The sequence below is a fragment of the Geotrypetes seraphini genome, chromosome 2 (assembly GCF_902459505.1).
Source record: "Geotrypetes seraphini chromosome 2, aGeoSer1.1, whole genome shotgun sequence".
Classification (NCBI taxonomy): domain Eukaryota; kingdom Metazoa; phylum Chordata; class Amphibia; order Gymnophiona; family Dermophiidae; genus Geotrypetes; species Geotrypetes seraphini.
Genome location: NC_047085.1, coordinates 285,893,766 through 285,917,644, shown reverse-complemented (window position 1 = coordinate 285,917,644; position 23,879 = coordinate 285,893,766). Strand labels below are relative to the sequence as shown.

General features: G+C 43.6%; 1 pseudogene; it reads right to left on the bottom strand.

Moving 5' to 3' along the window:
* Positions 1-15,920: 15,920 nt before the first annotated feature.
* Positions 15,921-16,039, bottom strand: LOC117356088 (annotated as a pseudogene).
* Between the last annotated feature and the right edge of the window lie 7,840 nt (positions 16,040-23,879).

Sequence of the window (23,879 nt, the reverse complement as noted above, 5' to 3'; positions counted from 1 at the left end):
ATTAGGACACTCCCTATGAGAACCAAAACCACTCCGCTATGGAGTGCCCCAAGGTGAATTGTTATCCCCACTCCTCTTCAAACTTTATGTCAAACCAGTACTCAAAATCACAGAAAAATACCAAATCAAAATCTACTCATTCACAAATGATATACCGGTATACCATAAGGGGGTTAGAGATGTATACCTAGGATCTTATATGTGAGGTTACCTCACTGTCTCCTAAGTTGCCCCACTGCTTTGCTGGGATGTCTGTGTGGCTAGTCTATTACAAATGCTGGCTCCTCCTACATCCCAATGGCTTGTTCTGTGCATTTTTCATTTGAACATGTGGGATTTTTTTTTCAAAAATGATAAAAAAGAAAGACAACTAAATGCAAACACATATACAAATGGTCATTTAAAAAAAAAAGGTAGACATTTGTCTGTTTCAAAAATGGCTATTTTCTCCATCCAATTTTTGGACGCCCTTCTGAAAATGTCTAAACTCAGATTTACAAATCCAACACTCTTAATCCCTTGGGGAGAATGCTTGAACTGAACAACTGCAATGATTACTGAAGTTCTTTAAATAATGGACATCAGTATGAGCCCTTAGTGCACAAACGAAGGAATGTGGGCTCGGATAATAACTCATAGGTGACCAGCAACAGACATGAGTCTAAATGAGAACTGCCCCATACATCATTTAGTCCTTTTTGGTATTATCAATCTAATAATCATCCCATTTAAAACATAATCATAACAAACATAATAAAAAGGAAAAAGGAAAAAAAACCACAGGATCAATATATACATACACTTCCAAGACCCATCACAAAATCACAATATCACAATTGTTTAAAAAAAATGCAGTGTAAAGTGCAAAGTGCTAAGTGCTCACAAAAAATTCATACCGTAGTGACATAAAATATATATGATGATATTAAAAAAGAAAGGGTGAAGTAGTAGAAAAGTTTATCCTAAACCCTCACATTAAGCAAATTCATACAACATTCATAGAAAAGTGAATAGATAAATATACTGTAGGAAGATTTATGGTCCACTAATCAGTTACATAAACAAATACGTGCCTGTTAGTTTCTAGGGAAGTCCATAATATCTCATCCAGGTTCAGCTTTCTTTGCCTACTTATATGACACAAGACCCAGGCTAATGAGAAATACTTTTATTATGAAAATAGAAAAATATAATTCACAAGCCAGCAGCAATATCTAAATATTGTTCACAAAATATCCGATTAGATATATGAAATTCAGTACACAATTATCACAACACACTTGCTAGATAAATAAGTAAAACTAATTCTTACACTCTATAATTCCTTATAATAATAATTCCTGATTAGCAGCAATCTATTACAGTTATCACCAAGAGTAGCTTTACAAGCCTTATCCTATATCACAATAGGATACTTTATCTACCCCAGCTGAAAGATAGATAAGTTCCTTATTCTCACCATACAATTAGGCCTTGGCACAAAATCAGGTGAAATGGAAGACGTCTCTCCTCAGCTTAGCAGATATAGAAATCCTTCTGTTACAGGAACAAGAGTTCATCAGCCACTGGAATAGCTGTAACTTAGATTAGCAGCAAAGGTTTCCTTGATGTGATGGAATCCAGATCTGTTAAAAGTCCGACAGAGAGACACACGAGGTAACTTTTCAGGTCTTAATTATTATAAAAGATGTGCGTGGAAAACACCTGTGATGAGATGCGTGTTCCCTTACATCCCGGCACAGACTAAATTATAATTAGCACATTTCAATTGGATCTCGTCAGATGACCTCTTCGGACCAATCCAGAAACAGAACTTAGATGAATAGCCTTTCTGTATAAAGTATCGTACTATCTGGGAGACAGAGGCGCCTTCGATAGATAAGCACAGCATAGGAGCATAACTCCCCCAAGATTCACATGGGCAGATCACATAGGCATAGCTGGATGTCCTTGACTAGAATACAGTTCTGGTACATACCCAGAATGGATCAGGTAGAAACAGCAAAGATGTTTTCTTCTTTCTCTTCTTGCTAAGTTCAGGCTGGAATGATTTCTTGCAAATAATGGTTCAGGCTTGATGATGTCAGAGAGGCCTAACCTTCAGGTGCAAATAAGGAAACACCCCTACAATACCCCACCACAGTTCATAAATAGTTTGTAAATAGAATTAAGGAAAATGCATGTCCTCAAAAAATTCATACCATAGTAACACAAAATATATAAACTCAGATTTAGACAGATTGAAAATGCCCCTATATGTCACTAGGGAAAGGGATTGGGACTTATATACCACCTTTTTATAGTTTTACAATCACATTCAAAGTGGTTTACATAGAGGCACTTCAATCATTTTCCCTATCTGTCCCAGTGGACTCACAGCCTATCTAATGTACCTATTCAGTGCTGGTCAGGAATGCTATTTTCATTGGCCATAAAACTTGGCAGGTCAACATTGAAAAATGTCAGTTATCGCTTGATATAGCCAGTTAACATTTAGCCATTTCTGAGAATATTCAGCCGAGATAACTGGTGATCTCATGCTCAATATTTGCATTATCCAGCTAATCACTATTTATCTGATCAGCGTCATGTTTGGTCAGTTAAATAGCACCGGATAGAGTATGTGCATAATGGACTCTGGCTCTGGAATACTCCATCTATTTCACATTTAATGCAATATATACAGCAGACTATATGTGTGGAACTGAATTTTAGAAAGGATACAAAAACCTGATCTAAGACATCCAGGTCAGGACTTCTACAATTAAGTAAGCTGGCCACCCAGATAACATCTGGTTAGTATAGAGATAGTCTCAAACATCATCCTACACCAGCAACTGGTCATCATTATTAGCTTGCACTTCTCTGTACTGTGGGATACAGAGAGGAAAGGAGAGACTGTCACTTTTCAGAGCTCAGATCTTCATCTACCCTCTTCAAGTTTCAACCTCTATTTTAATTCACACGAAGTCTGGTCTCAGACTTTGGGCCACTGTCCTCAGGTGAATGTCTTGGCCCAATCAGATCATGCATTCCTCCTATCCTTTAGATGAAGAACAGCCATTTCTTATGGCTGATGGTGCCGATCAAGGAGGCCCACATGTCTTACTGCATTCACAACTTCACACTCAGAGATGAAGTGCAGATGTTTCTTGGTATGCCAGTGTCCTTCTGATGGCAATCAGAATGTAGATGCAGGAAGCAGGCAGGCAATCATGACAGTTTTGTTCAGGTCTAGTCAGAGTTTGGTGCATAGGCCTCAGCTGCATAAAAGGTAATACACCAGGGACAACCCTACAGTCCCCTCTGCTCTAATCCTGTGTAGCCCTGGGTGTCAAAATAGTGGTGCTGAGCCCTTAATGGAATCTTATGGTACTACCACTAGAGGTCAGTGCTGCCATTTTGATACCCAGATCTACACAGCATTGAACAAAATGCACTGCTCCTACTCAGGTCCATTATACCATCGCTGAAGATTCACAGTTGAGACCTGGTGGTCTCTGGAAGGTCTTGGGGTAGAGGAGGGTTGGAGTGGCCTATTTAGGAAGAGGTTTTACAGCAGAGGGATGCAGAGATCACAGGGGGGGGGGGCTCAAAAGTAGGTATTTATTTATTTTAAAAATTTCTATACATACATAATTCTATAAAACAATTAAGATCAGACAAACATAACAAATAGTCCTCAGAAAATCAGCTATAAAAGGAGTGAAAGCCAAAAAAGACTTGTACATAGAGTCATGGAGAAAATTCTTCAACAAAAGCAGTCATAAAGGGTCAATATCTAAAAAAAGGCATTTACAAATAACTGTGTTTTGAGTAATTTTCTAAAGCCCTTTTCACAGCATTTTCGTAGTTGGCTAACAAGTGAGTTCCACAGTTTGACCCCTGCACAACAGAAGGTCATTTTGCCGGTCTCGACATACTTTGGATTAACATTTGTTTTTAATAGGGCTAAGTTTTCAGAATGCAGAGATCTACTGTATTTGGTAAATAATTAGTCATATTGCTCTTAAATAAACATGATCCAGTACAAACTAGAAATGGGAACATCAAAAGTGAAGAGAACCACAGCGATGGCACTCAACTTCAGAAAAGGGAACTACGAAGCTATGAGGAAAATGGTGAGACATAAACTCAGAAACAGCTCACGGAAGATGGAGACCGTAGAGAAAGCCTGGTCCCTACTCAAGAACACGGTGCAAAAAGCACAAAACATGTACATCCCCAGGTTTAGGAAAGGGCGCAAACAGAACCAAACAAAAAACAAGGTGTGGATAACAAAGGAAGTGAAGAAGGCGATAAGCGACAAGAGATCATCATTCAGAAAATGGAAAAAGGACCAAACTGAGGAAAACCGGAAGGAACACAAAAAACACCAGAAAGAGTGCCACCGAGTGGTTAGGGAAGCAAAAAGAGAATACGAAGAGAAGCTGGCTGGGGAGGCGAGAAACTTCAAACCGTTCTTTAGGTATGTGAAGGGGAGGCAACCGGCAAGGGAGGAAGTGGGACCGTTGGATGATGGAACCAGAAAGGGAGTGGTAAGAGAGGAAAAAGAGGTAGCAGACAGGTTAAACAAGTTTTTCTCATCGGTCTTCACGAGCGAGGACACATCCAATGTACCAGAACCTGAGGAGATTATAAGTGGGGATCTAGATGAAAAGCTGGAGCAAATAGAAGTAAGCTATGAGGACGTCCTACGACAGATAGATAGATTAAAAAGCGACAAATCACCGGGCCCGGATGGAATCCACCCAAGGGTACTAAAAGAACTGAGAAAGGAAATAGCGGAAACACTCCAACAAATATGTAATCTATCATTGAAAACTGGGGAGATCCCGGAGGACTGGAAAATAGCAAATGTCACGCCTATCTTTAAGAAAGGATCAAGAGGAGACCCGGGAAACTACAGGCCGGTGAGCTTGACTTCGGTTCCGGGTAAGATGATGGAAGCACTTATTAAGGACATCATCTGCGAGCACATGGAAAAAAATGGGCAGCTGAGGGAGAGCCAACATGGCTTCTGCAAGGGAAGGTCTTGCCTCACAAACTTACTACATTTCTTTGAGGGAATAAACAGCCAGATAGACAAAGGGGAACCCATAGACATAATTTACCTCGACTTCCAAAAAGCTTTCGACAAGGTACCCCACGAACGGCTGCTTAGGAAGCTGTGGAACCACGGAGTGGAGGGGGATGTATACCGATGGATTAAACACTGGTTGGCGGGCAGAAAACAGAGGGTTGGAGTGAAGGGCCAATACTCAGACTGGCAACGGGTCACGAGCGGAGTTCCGCAGGGGTCGGTGTTGGGACCGCTCCTGTTCAATATATTTATAGACGATCTGGAGACAGGGACGAAATGTGAGGTTATCAAATTTGCAGATGACACCAAACTCTGCAGCAGGGTTAGAACCACGGAAGACTGTGAAAACCTGCAAAGGGACCTAACGAAGCTGGAAGAGTGGGCCAAAAAGTGGCAGATGCGTTTTAATATAGAGAAATGCAAGGTCATGCATGTTGGGAAAAAGAACCCGATGTTCAGCTATACAATGGGGGGAACATTGCTAGATGTGAGTACCCTTGAAAGAGACCTGGGTGTGCTGGTGGATACAACAATGAAAGCATCAGCACAATGCGCGACAGCCTCAAAGAAAGCAAACAGAATGCTGGGTATCATCAAGAAGGGTATCACGACCAGGACAAAGGAAGTCATCATGCCACTGTACCGTGTAATGGTGCGCCCGCATTTGGAGTACTGTGTCCAGTATTGGTCGCCGTACCTCAAGAAGTTTCCAAGTTTCCAAGTTTCCAAGTTTATTAAATAGTTTGATTAATCGCCATATCAAAATTCAAGGCGATGTACAAAATAAAACACATAGTTATAAGACATGGGTAAAATATTATATAAAATACATACTGTTACAAACACAAATCACAATATTAAAATAAAAATAGATTATTGGACATTGTTAGAAACAAAAGGAAAATTCATTAATGGTTACAATGCATATTAAATTCAAAATAATAAGAAATAAAAAAAAATAAAAAAAAATAAAATAATAAAAAAAAAGAAGGTAATAACATAGGGGGAGGAAAATTACTAAAAATATGATATTAAAAGATCGTTAATCGCTAAAAGCATCATTAAAAAGGAAACTTTTAAGCTTACTCTTGAATTTATCTAGATTCTTTTCTTCTCTTATATATGTTGGAAGATCATTCCAGGATTGAGGAGCTGTCACCGAGAAGATAGTAAGACGTCTAGTATTGATGATTTTTAAGGAAGGAATGGTTAATAAATGTTGGTCCTGTGATCTCAATGTTCTAATAGTGGAATATGGAATTAAGACTCTATGGATGAAAGCCGGAGTTTGAAAAATGAGAGTTTTAAATGTAAGTAGACATATCTTGAATAGAATACGGTGTGCTATAGGAAGCCAATGTGATTCTTTAAGTAAGGGAGTGACGTGGTCAAATTTTTTTGCTTTATGAATTAATTTAATAGCGGCATTCTGAACAATTTGTAGACGTCTAATTTCTTTTTGAGGTAAACCTTTGAATAAGGCATTGCAGTAATCGAGTTTAGAGATGACAAAAGAATGAATCAAGATATTAAGTGATTTTGCACATAAAAATTTAGAAACTGAACGAATTTGTCGTAATCTGAAGAAAGTGGATTTAACGACATTGCTTATGTGGTCGTGGTATGACAATTTATTGTCAAATATAATACCTAAGATCTTTATGTTGTGTTGAATCTGTAATGAATTGCCATTGATAGAGATTGGAGTAGTAAATGAACTGCTATCCTTCCATGGGAAAAGCATAACATTGGTTTTTTGAATATTTAATGATAATTTGTTAGTGTCCAGCCAATGATGAATCTGATCCAGTTTGTTATTTATTGCATTGCTTGAGGGGGTCCAGAGAAGAGCGACGAAAATGGTAAGAGGTATGGAAAACCTTTCATATGCCGACAGGCTAGAACAGCTGGGGCTGTTCTCCCTGGAAAAGAGGAGACTTAGAGGAGACATGATACAAACTTTCAAGATCCTGAAAGGCATAGATAAGGTAGACAGGGACAGATTCTTCAGACTGTGGGGAACAACAAGTACAAGGGGGCACTCGGAGAAACTGAAAGGGGATAGGTTTAGAACCAATGCCAGGAAGTTCTTCTTCACCCAGAGAGTGGTGGACACATGGAACGCACTCCCGGAGGTAGTGGTGGGGCAGAAGACACTACAGGGATTCAAAGAAGGTTTGGATAAATTCTTGAAGGAAAAGGGGATTGAGGGATACAGATAGAAGTAAGGATAGGTTTTTTTAGGGCAGGGAACACTTGACAGGTCATGGACCTGATGGGCCGCCGCGGGTGCGGACCGCTGGGTGCGATGGACCTCTGGTCTTATCCCGGTGGAGGCAACTTCTTATGTTCTTATGTTCTTAGGTATGATACCATATATAAATTGATGGCAAATCATTGCTTTGTACTGAATTCTGAAAATAACTGGCAGCCAATGTAATTGTTGGAGGTAAGGTGAAATATGATCATATTTCGATATTTCATTATCAATCTTGCTGTTGCATTTTGCACAAATTGCAAAGCCCTGCACCTTGTCTTGGTTATTCCAAGGTACAAGGCATTGCAATAATCAAACCTTGACAAAACCATCGCTTGAACAACTGTACGAAAATCAAAGGATGACAACATAGGTTTTACTTGATACAATATCTGTGTAAAAATACTTGTACTGACTTAGCAACTTGTAAGTTCATTGAAGGCCCACAATCTAACTTTACACCCAAGGCAGTCATTGACTCACTCACTGGGAGAACATCATCAATAATTTCTAGTTCCTTAGGCCATGATCAGGTTTCCCTACAAGCATTAACTCTGGCTTGTCCACATTCAGTCTCAGACCCTGCTCTTCCATCTATTCAACAATTTTAAAGTGATTAGGTACTGGGGTTATTGATATTGATTAGGGGTATTAGGAAGCTGTGATCAGAGAGGTATTGTTGGTCTTAAGTTACTAGGACTTACTGAGATTTCAGTGAGTGAAGCTACACTGTCAGTACTCTGGATAACTAGCGCACAGTACAGACCCTGTGTGCTATCTACAATAGTTTTTAGCACCCTAGTTGTCCATATGAGGAGGTATTGATGTTAATCTTGAGGGTCATAGATATGCTCTTCCCTTCTGAAATGGGGAATGCACGTCTATGTTTTTATCCTGCTATGTTCCCACCCTGTTTATGCCCTGATCCTCTCAAACCATGCTTCCTTACCACATGGGCATTCTTCAGTTTTAGATAGTCATATCCCAAATTTGTAAAGTTGTTATTAAGAACATCTAAATACCATTTTATGAATGTCCATAACATGAATAGTACTTCTAAAATAAGCACCATAGTATACATATAAAAGTGCTGAAAATTTGGGTAAAAAAATGTATACATTTGGAACAGAACCTAACATATACGAGGGAGTGTTGAAAAGTTCTCAGTCCAACCAACCAATTTCCTAAATTCTGAGTATTATTTTGCCATTGTAGCTGAAAAGAGTGTTATCTTATTTTGTTAAGTGCCAATTCGAAGAAACAAAATTCTATGCTTTGACATTGTTTCAGATCATTGATTGAACCATATCCACATCATTTTCTTCTTGGTTGGGCTGAGAACTTTTCAGCACCTCCTCGTTATTGTTGAATATTCATCACTTTGTTTTCTTTCCCATCCTAAATCCCCTGGGCTGCCTTGTTACAATCATACTAAAAGTATACATTATATAAATCTACATAGTAATATAGTAAATGACAGCAGATAGACCCAAATGGTCCATCCAGTCTGCCCTGTAATCACATGCATTACAATTTCATGATTAAATTAAAATGTCTTTTGTCTTTGTTATTTCTGGGCCATAGACCTTAGAAGTCTAACCGGTAATGTCCTTAGGTTCCAACTTGTATAGTGCTTATCCAGGCAGAAGTTGGTTTATAAACAGGACAATCTGAATACTTTAATCCATTTTAACACAACTAAATTGCTTTGAAAACTGTCACCTCTATGGCTTTGTGACAATTCTGGAATAAGAAGTCTAATCTTGTAAAGTTTGTGTGTGAAGCATATTTGTAAGACCTGCTCATTTTAAATTGTATAGCAAAATAACTTCATTCACTGTGAGTAAAGAACAAGCACACCTTATCAGCAGTAGAGTGATTTTGACTGTACTGACAATGACACGGGTAATCCATCATGTCATCAGTCCCAGTGAAGGATGTACCCTACATCCTGCATTGGTATGTGTGCATAAAGGACTAAGTAACAAGCCAGGAGGCAAGTAACACTTAACCCCTGCAAGCTTCATGTTCCTGCTGTGCTTCAGACAACTTCTGTCATGTAATGAAAGGCCTAAAGAATGACAGTAAATCTATACCAACCTACACAATCTACCATCATGACAACTACACACCATGTTGCCTTATAACACTATTAAACGGTATCATGACAGGCATGAAAGACAAGGCGTTTATTACTGCCTCTGTTGAATCAGTAAAACTGTCTGAACTGTATATTCCAAGTCTGGCATAGACTTTGTGAAAAAAACAACAACAACATTGAATGTCTTTTACACTATAATTGTTTTTATTAATGTGAGAGAAACTAAGGGCTCCTTTTATCAAGCAGCAGTAGAGTCTTTTACCATGATCCGCCAAGGTAAATTCTCCCACGCTCTTAGGAATTGAATGAGCTTCGGAGCATTTATCCCACCAGCCCGCGGTAATGGGCTCTACCGCTGCTTGATAAAAGGAGCCCTAAATGAGAATTATTTATTATATCTTAGTGTTTTTAATGAATTTACAATAAGGATATGAATTTGTTAGCATTTATTTTAAGTTCTTGTAAACTGTGCCGAGCTCCACATCCGTGGAGATGATGCGGTATATAAACTTAAGTTTAGTTTAGATTAGTTTAGTATTTGTTTCATTAGTGTATTCTATAGATATAGTGCATGTTAACTGTAGAAGCATTTTATAACTCATTATTCTATTAATACAAATATGTGAAAAAGTACTTAAAAACCAGGAAAAGTCCTGGTTTTTAAATACTTTTTCACATATTTGTATTAATAGAATAATATTACTCAAAAATGAACCAAAACTGTTTCCATGCACATTGATAATTGAAATTAACTATAGCTCATTAAAAGTGCCATTTGGAGTGCCATATGGAGCAAAGGTATAAAATAGAACATGCAACATATAGGGTTCCTTTGAGAAAGCTGCAGTAGTGATCCTGCCATGGTAAATGCACTGAAGCCCATTCAATTCCTTTGGGTTTTAAAGCATTTACCATAGCTGCATTGTTTCCACAGCTTTGTCAAAGGGGCCCTTAAGCCGGATTCTGTATGGATTCTGTACAGGACGCCCAGTCTCAGAAGCCGCTTAAGCAGCTTTTGAGAATTGCACATGGGCATCCTATATAGGATTGTGTCTATGCTCACAGACACCTAACCCCACCTAATACCACGATTCTCTAACTGGCATCCATGTCACATGCGCCAGTTAGAAAATTGGGTTGCTGCTGAACTGATCATAGCAAGGGAATCTCCCTGCCACGATCAGTTTAGCAGCCGTGGAAGAGAACCCGTCCCCCCCTGTGAAGACTACCGGCTGGCCCTCCTCCACTAAATGGCAGACCATCCCCTTCTTAGTGCATTATGGGATGCACTGGCAGTGACCTAAGGCCCCTCTCATATTGAAAAGTGAACCGGCAAGAGTTTTGTTTATAACCCAGAGAAGCGTTGCCAGAAAGACTTTTCCCTGACGCAGCGGGAGTGTAGTGTATCCCGCGAAACGCTGGCTGCGTTGAATGATTGAAAGTAATAAGCAGGAACTAAGCACTTTAAGCTATGAAAAACTGGGAATGAAGTGAAGCAGTTTACAGCACACATGCACTTTTCAATACAGCACTTTAAAAGCACCAGTGCACTTTTTTCAAGATAAGTAAAACCTTTTTTTCTGTCGGTTCTGTGTTCTGAAATGAGCTGTAGGGTTTTTTAAAGTATTTATTGTAGTATGAATTGAGAGAATTAATTTAGATAAATTGTATCATTGATTAATAGAAGATTATAAAGAATAATAAATTAAAGTATTAAAAATGAATTAATTGAGTTAAAGGTAGGGAGGATGGGTTCAGGCTGGTGATGTAAGTAGGAGTAAGAGAACAGATTTTTCTGTCTCTTTAAGAAAACATGGAATGGGTAAAACTCCATGATCTGAGGCTTTTTCCCTTAAATAAAACAATACTTTCAGTGTCATTTTGGTTTATATTGGTGGGTCTGTTGGTTTTGATTTAATTAATAATCAACTACCAGATTTTTCTGAATTTAAGACTGATATATCAAGTTGAAGAAGGAAATAGCCTCCTTACAAATAGGCATATAACAAATGAAAAATCATCTCTCTGTTATAGTGATAATGTTAATCTTTTTCTTATTTGTCTTTTTTTTTTTTTGGTTTGAAACTTTTTATTGAGAAGCAAACAAATAGATAAGATCAATACATCCAAACAGTATTCAGTGAAAAGGAACAGCGCCAATACAGCCTATAGCCCAATGCACAAATGGGGAAAGGGTAAAAGGAACAATAACAAGAATACAAGCCAAGCAAAACAGAGGCAATCTCCCCCCCCCCCCCCCCCCCCGAGCAATAAAGCAGCCAGTACCCAGCAGGACCTAGGACACATAAAACAGCCATGGAAGGCCTGCAGAAAGCATCACAAGCATACATTTTACTCCCCATATGGTTTTCCCCAATGTAAACCCCCCCAACCAAACAAAACAGACAACCTGCCCACCCTCCTCCCACCCCTTTAGAAACAGGAAAAAGAGAAAGAGAAAGAAAAGGAGAAAAGAAGAAATAAATGAAGGAAACAAAACTGCCTCACAGAGAAACAGCAGCAGCAGGGCCGCCATCAGGGCAGTACTACCAGTCCTGCATTCAGGGGCCCGGAGCTGACAGGGGGCCTGGGCTCCCCAGGGTCCTAGGCAGTGTTCTCTCTAAGGTGAGCGCATGAGCGATCGCTCATTATTTTCAGTGGCGTCACTCATACGCTTTCCTCTGTCGCTCACTCGAGGGCGGGAGGAGGTGAGAGGAAGCGGCGGCCTGTATTTTAAAGTTAAAAGATGCAGCGGCAGCTCCTCTCAAGATCCCCGACTGCATCGGACTTCCGACGCAGGTGGGGATTCGTGAGAGGAGCCGCTGCTACGTCTTCAGTGTCCTACCAAGGGGGGGGGGGCGTTCCGCCCCGGCTGTGCACCCGCCCTAAGGCTGCAGTCAGAGAGGAAGTTCGGGCCAGCCAATCGCTGCCTGGCTGGGCGGAACTTCCTCTCGGACGGCAGAATTGACGTCAGGGAAATGCTGGTCGGCCCGGTGGGAAGCAGAGAGAGCTTGGGGCAGCCGCGGTGGTGGCTTTGGGGCCTGTTTCCCCCGATGGTTGCGGCGGTGGCTTTGGGGCCTGTTTCCCCCGATGGTGGCAGCAGTGGCTTTGTGGAGGGTAGGGAGAAAGAAAGGGGGCAGGCAGGGAGACAGAAGGGAAACAGAAAAAAAGAAAGGGGGCATCAAGAGGAAAAAAAAGAAAGAAAGGGCAAGGAGAGAGGTAGAAAAAGTTAGGGGAGGGAATGAGGTCTGGAGGAGAGGAAGCATACAGGCTGAAATAAGGGAAGAAAGATTGGATGCACAGTCAGAAGATGAAAGTGCAACCAGAGACTCATGAAATCACTAGACAAGGTAGGAAAAATGATTTTATTTTAAATTTAGTGATCAAAATATGTCTGAATTTATATATGCTGTCTATATTTTGCACTATGGCCCCCTTTTACTAAGGTAAAATTATGTTCTTACCTGTTAATTTTCTTTCCTTTAGAAGCAGCAGATGAATCCAGAGACCAATGGGATAGCTCACTTCTACCAGCAGGTGGAGATAGAGAAACTGATTAACAGGTGTACTTATTTGCTGGCACTCCTCCTGTCTCATCAGTATAGCTCCTTGCCCAAGCACATTTAACCATCAGTAGGTATAGCATGTAAAAAACTTCTTTCCCAGAACACCTCGCGAACAGCAACGATACAGAATACAATCATGAACAACACCCAATCACTAAAAGCCGTACACGAAAAACTGACAACCAGATACCAGAAAGGGTGGGGCTCTGGATTCATCTGCTGCTTCTAAAGGAAAGAAAATTAACAGGTAAGAACATAATTTTACCTTCCTTAGCAAAGCAGCAGATGAATCCAGAGACCAATGGGATGTAGCAAAGCAATCCTTAATTTGGGTGGGAAGCAAACGCCGCCTTCGCAACGACCGAAGCATCAAAAAACCCCTATCGCATGTGCCCGCACATCCATGCAGAGACGCGGAGAGAAGGTACTCTCGGAAGACCAGTTAGCCGTGAGACAAATCTCCTCCAAGGCAAAAACCCTCTGGGCCGAGCCCAAGAAGCAGCCATCGCTCCAGCGGAATGGTCATGAAGTTCAATCGCCACCCGCTCCCCTGCCAGCAGGCAAGTATAAAGAATGTCCTCCTGGACCATTGAGCGAGGTAGGCATCGGACGCCGCCATACGCCTGAGGCGTCCCTCGAAGAATCCCAAAAAGGAGATATAAACCACTAACAGTTGTTAGAAACCGATCTCGCGGAAAACGCTACATACGTTTCAAAAAATGCAGTGAATAAAAGGACTGCTTCCACTATCTCCCTCCAGGAAGAAGGAAGGAAAAGCGAGCATGATGTAAAAGAAAGGATGACCCCCCCCTAGAAAGAAATAGTGGTACCATCCGAACTGACACCCCATATGACGGAAATAAGGAATAGGAATCCCCGTTGAACAAGGCCTGCAACATCGCAACTGCAAAGCTGAAGCCATGACCACAAGGAATCCCATGGTCAACCGCACAGCTCTTTAGAGCCCCAAAGGACAAGGCTAAAATGACGCCATCGGTAACTCAGAAGAAGTACGTGAATGAATTACACCAAACCGGGCTTTCTAAGAGGCGCATGAATATACCGCCTTCTGTTTAGGAACTGAACTACAGGAAGCTGAGAAGTCAGCGAAGGGCCATATACCTAGTTATGTAATGTAATGTAATTTATTTCTTATATACCGCTACATCCGTTAGGTTCTAAGCGGTTTACAGAAAATATACATTAAGATTAGAAATAAGAAAGGTACTTGAAAAATTCCCTTACTGTCCCGAAGGCTCACAATCTAACTAAAGTACCTGGAGGGTAATAGAGAAGTGAAAAGTAGAGTTAGAGGAAAAATAAAAATAAAATAAACATTTTAACAAGACAGCATTGATCTAAATATTTTGGAAGGTAGAAGAGAGGAGAGAAAGGAATAGAAGCATGATGAAGTGATGAAGTGGAGCAAGTAAGTGTAGGAGGAGCGATTGATGTTTCCAGAAAGGGCTTCTTCAGGGAAGTGACTTGGCCGACAGTCCCAGGATGCCTATGTCTCCTCCCCTGAGATGTTCTCCCATCCATGCATTCCCTCCCAGACACACTGCCCGTGCCCCAGCCGCTCCAAGGAGGCTGCCCCAGATGAGGCCCACGGTGAATGCAGGATTCTCTCCTCTGCGGGAAAGCCGCCCGGAGCCGACAGTCGATCTTCTTAGCGGATTGCAGGGGGGGAAGAGTTCACACTCTTGGTAGTATCGGGTCTGTGTGCTCTCGGTGGTTGTGGTTGGTCTCGTTGCTGCTTAGGTGTAAAAGCAGTTGATCTCCACTGCTGCTGATATTTAAAAGCAGGCAGATTGATCTCTCCAATGGACTGCAGGGGGAGGAGTTAATACTCCTGGCAGGATCGGGTCTGTGGGCTCTTGGTGGTTGCGGTAGGTTTCGCTGTTGCTTGTATGTAAAAGCAGATTGATCTATCCAATGGAATGCTGGGGGAAGATCTTATATGTCTGGCTGGATCGTGGCAAAGGGTTCCCGGTAGTGGCGGCTGGTCCTATTGCTGCTTAGGTGTAAAAAAGTTGATCTTCTTATCGGATTGTAGGGGGGGCGGATCTCACATTCCTGGCAGGTTCGGGTCTGTGGGTTCTTAGTGGTTGCGGATGGACTCGCTGCTGCTTAGGTGTAAAAGCAGTTGTTTTCCCAATGCTGCTGATATTTAAAAGCAGGCAGATTGATCTCTCCAACAAATTGTATGGTGAAGAGCATACACGTCTGGCTGGATTGGGACAAAAGCTCTCGATAGTGGCGGCTGGTCTTGGTGCTGCTTAGGTGTAAAAGCAGTTGATCTCCTACTTCTGATGATATTTAAAAGCAAGTATATTGATTTTTCCAACGGAATGCTGGGGGAAGAGCTTACTTGTCTGGCTGGATTAGGGCAAAGGGCTCTCGGTAGTGGTGTTCCTGTAACAAGCCAAGAATGGTAATTGAAGCTGAAGGGAATTGAACGCTATGCCATCGGCAATATACCTGTGCTAAAAAGGAACTCAGGAAGGGTGCAACTGTTGAGAAGTATTCAAGAAAGGAAACACCTCCAAAAGGAAGCAGAAGCCACAGGAGAAGACGTCTGTAGCGCCTGGATAAGAGAAGAAACAACCTGTTTCGCATTACCGTCACACGCCAGTCAAGACTGCTCAAAAGCTAGGTCGTAATACCAAAGTAGTATGAATATCCATGTTGATCTCAATCAAGGAGAGCAAAGTCGGAGATCAAAGGAAACTTCTCAGTCCGGCTGTCGAAAGGCTCAACAGATCTACATAGCAAGGATGGCGCAGCCAATCCAGAGATTGTACCAATACTGTGCCCCTAAAGCGAGCTTGAGATGGCAAATCCAAGCTATCATCAGCCAGGGGAAAACAGTGAAAAAGAGAAACCAGAGGAGTTTTTTATTTTTTTTTTTAAAGCCTACAGCACCTGGTATTCCCAGGAGGTCACCCATCCAGGTACTAAACAGGCCCTATCCTGGTTGGCTTCTGAGATCCGACGGGATCGGGCACATTCAGGGTGGTATGGCTGTAAGAAAGAAGCCACACTGTTACCCCCTTTAACTCCCACTTCCTGTGCCCGCCTAAGAAGCTAGGAAGCATGGAATTGTGAGACGAGGCCATGAGGTCAAGTTCCAGGAGATCTTATTTCCACCACAAAAAAAAGTGGAACACCTGAGCCAAAATTCCCAATAACCAGGATGTAGAAGATATCACTATAACTAACGTCTACACTTCTAGAGCGTACGCAGTGCTGTACACAGTAACATCCAATAAATGGGCTATGCTCAGATTTCACAGAGAGAAAGACTAACCAAACTCTTTTCCTGACCTGAAAAATGATCGGTCAACCGAATAGAAAGTTGAGGGTCCACCCATCGAAGTAGAACAACCACTGTACCTGGCAACTGAGTACATCACCTACTGCCCAAGCTGCAGAGAAACACCCCCATCATAATACTGACTGAAAGGGCCCTCAGCGGCATTCTGGAAGAATGGTCTGAAGCTCCAGAAAGGAAGCCTGACCATGCTCAAGAGTAGAAGAAGAAAACAGAACTTAGTCGCCTCTGAAGACCAGACTCCTGAAGCTGAGGATGGAAGCCACCGAGCCCCCCAACCCGACAGTCCGGAATAGTCGGTGGTCATAAGCTAGTCCAGGAAAGACCGAGGCATGCCCTGGAAAGACAATCTTTCTGAGCCCCCAAATCATACAAAGCTATGCAGGAGAAGCCTAGCAACTAATAGGAGCCCAGAGATACCGAGAACCACTGGAATAAAAGCGGCTGCTGAGCGTTAGAAGGGAAAGCAAGCCAAGGTTCCCAGAGGGGTCAGCAATATGGATGCTAGAACCTGAACAGAATCCCATACTCTTAGCCATGGTAAGCGAAGAACGCCAATCTGAGATCGAGACTCCACACTCAAGGCTCCGGAAAGAAATACAAGTCTCTCCTATAAGAATAACAGCATCAACCCGATATACCTATAACTAGTATAGGAAAAAAGAGCACTGCAAATATGAAGATGCGCATGTAAAGAATTGAGGAACAGAAACCACCCGCTTCGTGTCCGTCAAAAGACCCGACTGGAAGTCGTCCGAATCAAGCAGGCAGTCACGCATAAATCAGACAAATCGCCTGGCAGTGCCAACGAACCCTTGGGTAGGTGAAATGGAATGTGCCCAAACCGAAAGCGCTGCTCCAAGAGAGGCAGGCCAACCTAGTGCTGACTCAGAGTCCATAGAGAAAATGTAAATATCTTCCCCGGTTGACTGCAGAAATGGGTAACCCTGAGAAACTAATGCAGCCGAATGGAATCCAGCCTGCCCAAAGCCCCCATCTTGGCCACCCACTAATAAGTGGTACCCTAAGAACTACAAGAACTGTCCCGAGGACCAGCCACACTTCAAAGAGAAACGCAAAACAGAGAGACTCTGGAAACGTGAGGAGGATGCAAAGGTGCAAGCATCCTGAAAAAAGTTCACAGCTCCCTGACCTGACAGTAAAGCGACTACTCCTTCATGAGAAAACTGTCAACCTGGAAAAAGAACACCGTCTTGCGATGTGAAAGGGAGCATGAGGACATTCAGCAACCTGCCTGAGCTTTACGCAAGCAAAGGAAAGACAAGGCGCACCAGGCGTAATCCAGAAGCAGCATACGCCTCTCCCGAGAAACGAGCTGTACCTGGCCGAAAACAGACCAGGTCTCCACTCCAAAAGAGAGCGTAAGGGGAGAATTCATTGGGCATACAGTGCCAGCTACCCTATGACCTCGCAAGCAGAGGATCTTGCCCTTAGGGATCAGCCGCCACTAGACCATGCTTCTAGAGCGGAAGGCCGTCTAGCTTTTTTTTTTTTTTTTTTAAATAGACTTGAACCTTCGCCTCTTCTTTTGGAGCCATATCAGCTCTACTCCTTAGCTGGGGCTTGAACCTCAGTTCCTTGTTACTAACCCAGCACACAACCCTTGCGCCACCAGGTTTTCACAGACAAGCTGGCCCACAGCAAGAAGAAAAGAACCATCAGGCCTCAAGAGAGACCCTCAACTCGGAATTACTGCAACTACCCCGCAGAAACCAGTCTAGAGCCCAAGCAGGCGGACGCAGCACCCAGGCAGAAGGCCTAAGGAAACCTCCAACATCGCCGCACGTTATCGGAACCCCGAGTGAAGAAATGAACCACACGAATGATACACTGGCACGCCCTTGACACCTACTCCACCTTGCTGTTCGCTAACCCATAAGGCAGCAAAACCAAGCGTCGGCAGCCAAACTCAGGGCAGAAACTTAATGTGGAAGTGCCTAGGGATATAAATGGACAGCCCCCAATAACAACTAGTTGCCTATTCTTTTTTTTTTTTTTTTCTTGTTAAGAGAAGCATGTGGACAAACACCACAGCAAATGGAGCACTGCAATACGGGGCACAGCTGATTTCAACCAAAAATAAGCCGCGGTACACGCTTAAGTTAGCTGCAGGACATGAGTCAATGAACCCCGCGGCGCTGGGGGCCCAAGCGCGGGCACTTTCCTGCCAGAATCAAAACCGGCTGGCTCCCCCAACAGCGCTGTACAAAACAGACCGGGAGCTCATAGCCAAAACCGCAGCACACCGCTCCGCAAAGCAGACGGCGAGGCCCGCGCTGAGAACGGCAGCCGCCCAGAATAACTCCCCGAGTATTGCAGTGCTGGCGACCCAAACTCGGACTGTTTCGCGCCAAAATAGGCCGGCTCCTAGAACATTGCCGCTCACACCGGACTCGGAGCCCATAGCCGAAGCGTATAAAAAATGCAAAACACACCTCGGGGAGGAAAGGGGAAAAGGCGCATGGCTCCCAACAGTAGGGGAGCACAAGCTCGCACCACCCGCGCTATAGAACGATTCAGCTCCAGTTCAGATAATGTATAACACACCCGGAGCCGTCCTCACAATTTGCGGCCATATCGAGAGCCACACAGTTACATTTACCCACGGGCCGTGGCAGTATCAGGAAAAATGTCCCAGAAACTACCAACCCCACAGCACAAGCGCTAGGGTAAGCAAAAGAAGCGCTCCTTAGTTATGCGCAGGAATACAGAGGCCACCTACTTCACTGAAGCAAGCTCATACAAAAACATATTCCACCACAAAACAAAACTGCCATCGTCAAAAACCCACAGCTCTCACACAACCACAAAGTTCAGAGACCAGTAGAATAAAACACATACTCACAATCTACTGGATAGTGCCGGTAGACGCCGGCAACACCTGCTGCCTAGCACGAGCAGGGCAAAAAGTCAGCTGTGTAGGCCCCCTTTTTTTTTTTTTTAAATGGGAAAGAAGAAAAATAGGGACCAGGGCAGACCCTCTATCATTGGAGGGAGGGTGAGGCAGGGACAAGGGGGGGGCTCAAGTGTAACCTCTAAAGCCGGCACCGATTAGCCGGACACCCCTGTCTCACTGAAGAGAAAAAGCTCAACAGGAGAAACAGAATGGCAGTCTCACTGAAGAGAAAATCTCAACAGGAGGTAATAAAGTTCCAGCCACAGCCAGAATCCAGGAGCTAGTTGAATAGCGACTTCCACCTGCTCGGAGATAGAGAATACTGATGAGACAGGAGGAGTGCCAGCAAATAAGTACACCTGTTAATCAGTTTCTCTATCTCCACCTGCTGGTAGAAGTGAGCTATCCCATTGGTCTCTGGATTCATCTGCTGCTTTGCTAAGGAAATCACAATAGTGTTTTTTAGCACAGGGAGCCTATGAGCGTCGAGAGCAGCGCTGGGCATTTAGCGCAGTTCCCTGCGCTAAAAACTGCTATTGTGGTTTAATAAAAAGGATGGGGGGTATATTTGTCTATTTATGTATGGTTGTTACTGAGGTGACAATGCATAGAGTCATCTGCCTTGACCTTTTTGAAAAAACCCAGAATAGGAATGATAATTAACATTTTCTCAGCGTATAGTGTGCTTTGTGTTTTTTAATTTTATTGTTGGTAGATCATTTTGACTTGGCCATTTTAAAGTAGCTCGCAAGCCCAAAAAGTTTGGGCACCTCTGAGCTAGAGTGTTGAAGCTGTGTATTTCTATTTTATCCCCCCTTTTACAAAACTGTGGAGCATTTTTTAGCGCCAGCCGTGGTGGTAGCAGCTCTGATGCTCAGAATTCTATGAGCTTCAGGGCTGTTACCACTGTGGCTAAAATCCACACTACAGTTTTGTAAAAGGGTGAGGGGTTAGTTTGTGATGACATATTCCATACTAGGCGAAGGTGTTTTCTGTGTTCTGTGTGTTCGAAAGACATGGTTTTCTGTTAGGATTGACGATGTAGGATTGATCTGTGCTGGTCTGGCTTGTTTAGTTTTACAATGGGTGTATTGATGTACTGCTCACTGCAATATATAAGATGCTGCCTTTTCCTAGGTACTCATGTGTGACGTGTGGTTTGTTACTAAAAATCATGTTTTTCTTACAGATGGGGGGGGGGGTTCCAAAAAATGATGGGCCCCGGGTGTTACATATGCTAGGTACGCCACTGTATATAAAGATACCAGAAAGCTGGCATAGCAAAAACTTTAAGTAAATTGTTATTCTTCTAAGTTTTGAGTATTTAACCCTCCCACAATCTCACGGGCACTCATTTCAAGTTTCAAGTTTATTGAGATTTTGATTTAAACGCAATATCAAATATTTTCAATGCGTATAAAAAAAATAAATTTGGGGAAATAAATAAAACCATTTGAACAATAAACATACAAACATATCCATAGATGATTAAAATTACATAAGGAGTACAAGGATAAACTACATTTGTTTAAAAATGCGTCCTCCGCGCCTGCTCATAAATTTGTGGAGTATGTAACTTATCGCTCATGCATATTTTTTTTTGCACACACCTCATCAATCCTTAGACGGAACATTGGTCCTAGGCCACCATAGCACAAATTCCTGTATTATGCTTCTGCTGTGCACAACAATAAATAATAAACACTGCTGTCATACTTTTTTTTGTCCCCTACCGATTTCCTGATAGCACCCCCCCCGGACAAAAGTGGGGGGGAAGGTGTGCGTGGGGGGGCCCAATAGGATTGCTCAGTAAGGGGCCCAGAAATTTCTGATGGCGGCCCTGAGCAGCAGTCACCCGCTCCCAGAGACCTATACAGCTGATGTGGCCCCTCCCTCCGCCCCTCCAGCTCCCAATGGGCCACTTCCCTAAGCGCTCTCTTCCAGCCCACCAAGTCTGGGGGTTTCGCATCAATCCACTTCCGAAGAACACCCCTTTTAGCTACAAGCAGGGCCACATAAACAAAACGCCACTAGGCAGCATTAAAACCCTGATCGAAAAATTCCACCTCATGACCCAGAACCAAGATGCGATAGGATCACTGGACTGGCAGCCCCAGGACCTGGACAAGGAAATCCAAAACCCCATTCCAGTAAACCCCCAAGATCTGGCATTCAATGAACATGTGCAATAGAGTCCCAGATGCGCACCCACACTTCGTACAGTCTGCAGAGCCCCACAAGCCAGCCTGCAACCCCCTCAGCCGGGTAAAGTAGGTGCGATGAAGCAATTTAAACTGGAGTTCCTGTAACTGTGCGTTGCGTGCCCCCGCGGCGATGTTAGAGAAACAAGTCCGCAGCTCCTCCAGGGTAATGGTCTCTCCCAGCTCTCCAGACCACTTAGAAGCTGAAATTGATAGAGAGATCCGAGAACGCACCAAATGTCCCAATGAGGGTGGTCAGGTGAGGGATAGATTCCCAAGCTCTGCTCACAAATAACAACATATCATCTGCAAAAAGCGTGATTTTACAAACCTCAGTACCCACCCGAATGCCCGAAATATCTGGACAGGTCCGAATTTTGTGAGCAAGAGGCTCCAAGGATAAAATAAATAAAAGCGGGGATAAGGGACAGCCCTGTCGCGTGCCCCTATACAGCGAGAAGGAGGCAGTCCGACGTTTATTAATGAGTAGCTGGGCCGTAGGGGACATATAAAGATGAATGAGCCACTGATGGAAAGGCCCTGAAATACCAAATTTTTGTACCACCCAAAAGAGATAAGGCCAAGTCACCTTGTCGAAGGCCTTTTCCGCGTCCAGACTAGCCAGAAGATCATCACCCTCGCGGCCCCTACCCTCCTGAAGGGCCACCAGCGCCCGTAGGATATTGGATGATGCGAAATGTCCTGGAACGAAGCCGACCTGGTCAACATGGATCAGGGAAGGAATCACCTGGGCCAACCTGCTCGCCAAAATCGCAGTCAGAAGCTTCATATCTTGGTTCAGCAAAGAGATAGAATGGTATGATCCCACCAACTCCGGGTCCTTCCCCGGCTTCAGGAGGACCACCACGTGAGCGTGACTCTGTGCAGGGAGGACGCAGCCAGTGCTCTGCATGTCTGCATACAGGGCCACCAGGACTGATCTTATCTGGGGTTTCAAAATTTTATAAAACTCCGGTCCCATCCTGTCCAGCTTCAGCTTCAGCCTTTGCCAGCTTCAGCTTCCCCACCGCAGTATGAATCTCGGCACACAAGATAGGGGCATTTAACCGAAATAATTGTTGATCCGACACCTGAGGTAAGGCAAGATCCCGGAAGAAGGAATCACGGGCTACTAGATCAGAAGGGCCCATAAAGGTCCTGGTAAAAACGGACAAATTTGTCCTGAATCTCCGCCTCCTCTGTATAAACCGTATGATTACTATACCGAATACGAGAAATACGAGTGGCCTTCCGGAACAGCCGCACCAGATTAGCCAATAGTTTTCCTGCCTTGTTCCCCCACTAGTACAACCGAAACTTATAAACGTCAATATGAGACATGGTGCGCTCGGTGAAAATAGCATTGATTTGTTTACTTAAGCTCAAATATTCCGCGTGATGAACCTCCAAGGGCTTCGCATGTAAGGCAATCCTGCACTGATGCAATCGTCGAGTGAGAGATACCAATGCCTCATCATGAGTCCGGCGTTGCTGTACCATATAAGCAATGATCCGCCCTCGTAGAAAGGCCTTGGCGGCTTCCCAGAAGATGGTGTCCGAAACTTCCCCCCCACCCCCCCGCATTTGTTTGGCAATAAAAATTCCATTCCGCCCGGAGATAGGCATGAAAAGTCTTGTCCAAGTAGAGTGTGAGATTAAGATGCCAGATACGATCATGAACAGGTCCCTGCCAATGCAAAGTTAGGGATACGGCGGCATGGTCACTGAAAGGAACGTCAAGGATATGCGTGCGCACCACCCGTCCAATAGACTGTGACGGCAGCAGAATGTAATCCAATCGAGAATGAGTATGATGCACCCCGGAATAAAACATAAAATTTACTTCCCCAGGATGATGAGCCCTCCACACATCAATCAGACCAATCACGCCAATCCGTTCGTTACCTCCCCGCACCACCCTGGGAGGTTTACAGTCTATCGTAGGGTCACTAGGGATGTTAAAATCTCCTGCCAAAATGAGTTCATAATTGGGCAAAGCCAACAGTTGGACCAACACCGCAGAAAAAAAAGAGTGGGCGTATACATTTGGGCCATATATACTGCACAGTACCACCGGCCGATCCTGGAGGGTGCCAGCCCAGAGGACGAAATGGCCCTGAGGGTCCACAACAGTCTTGTGTTGAATCGCCACCACTGCCTTGTTAATAAGGATAGCGACACCCCACTGCCTAGAATTATAGGAAGAGTAGACAGCCTCCCCCACCCAATTCCTCACCAATATGGAATGTTCACTAGAGGTAAGATGTGGCTCTTGTAGAAAGGCCACCGACGCTTTCTCTCTTAAGCACCTTCTTACGTTTGATGGGAGAGTGGAGGCCATCCACATTAAGGGTAATATAAGTCAAGTCAGCCGTAGCCATGGGAACTGCATAGATGAAACAAAGAAGTAAGAGTTGTAT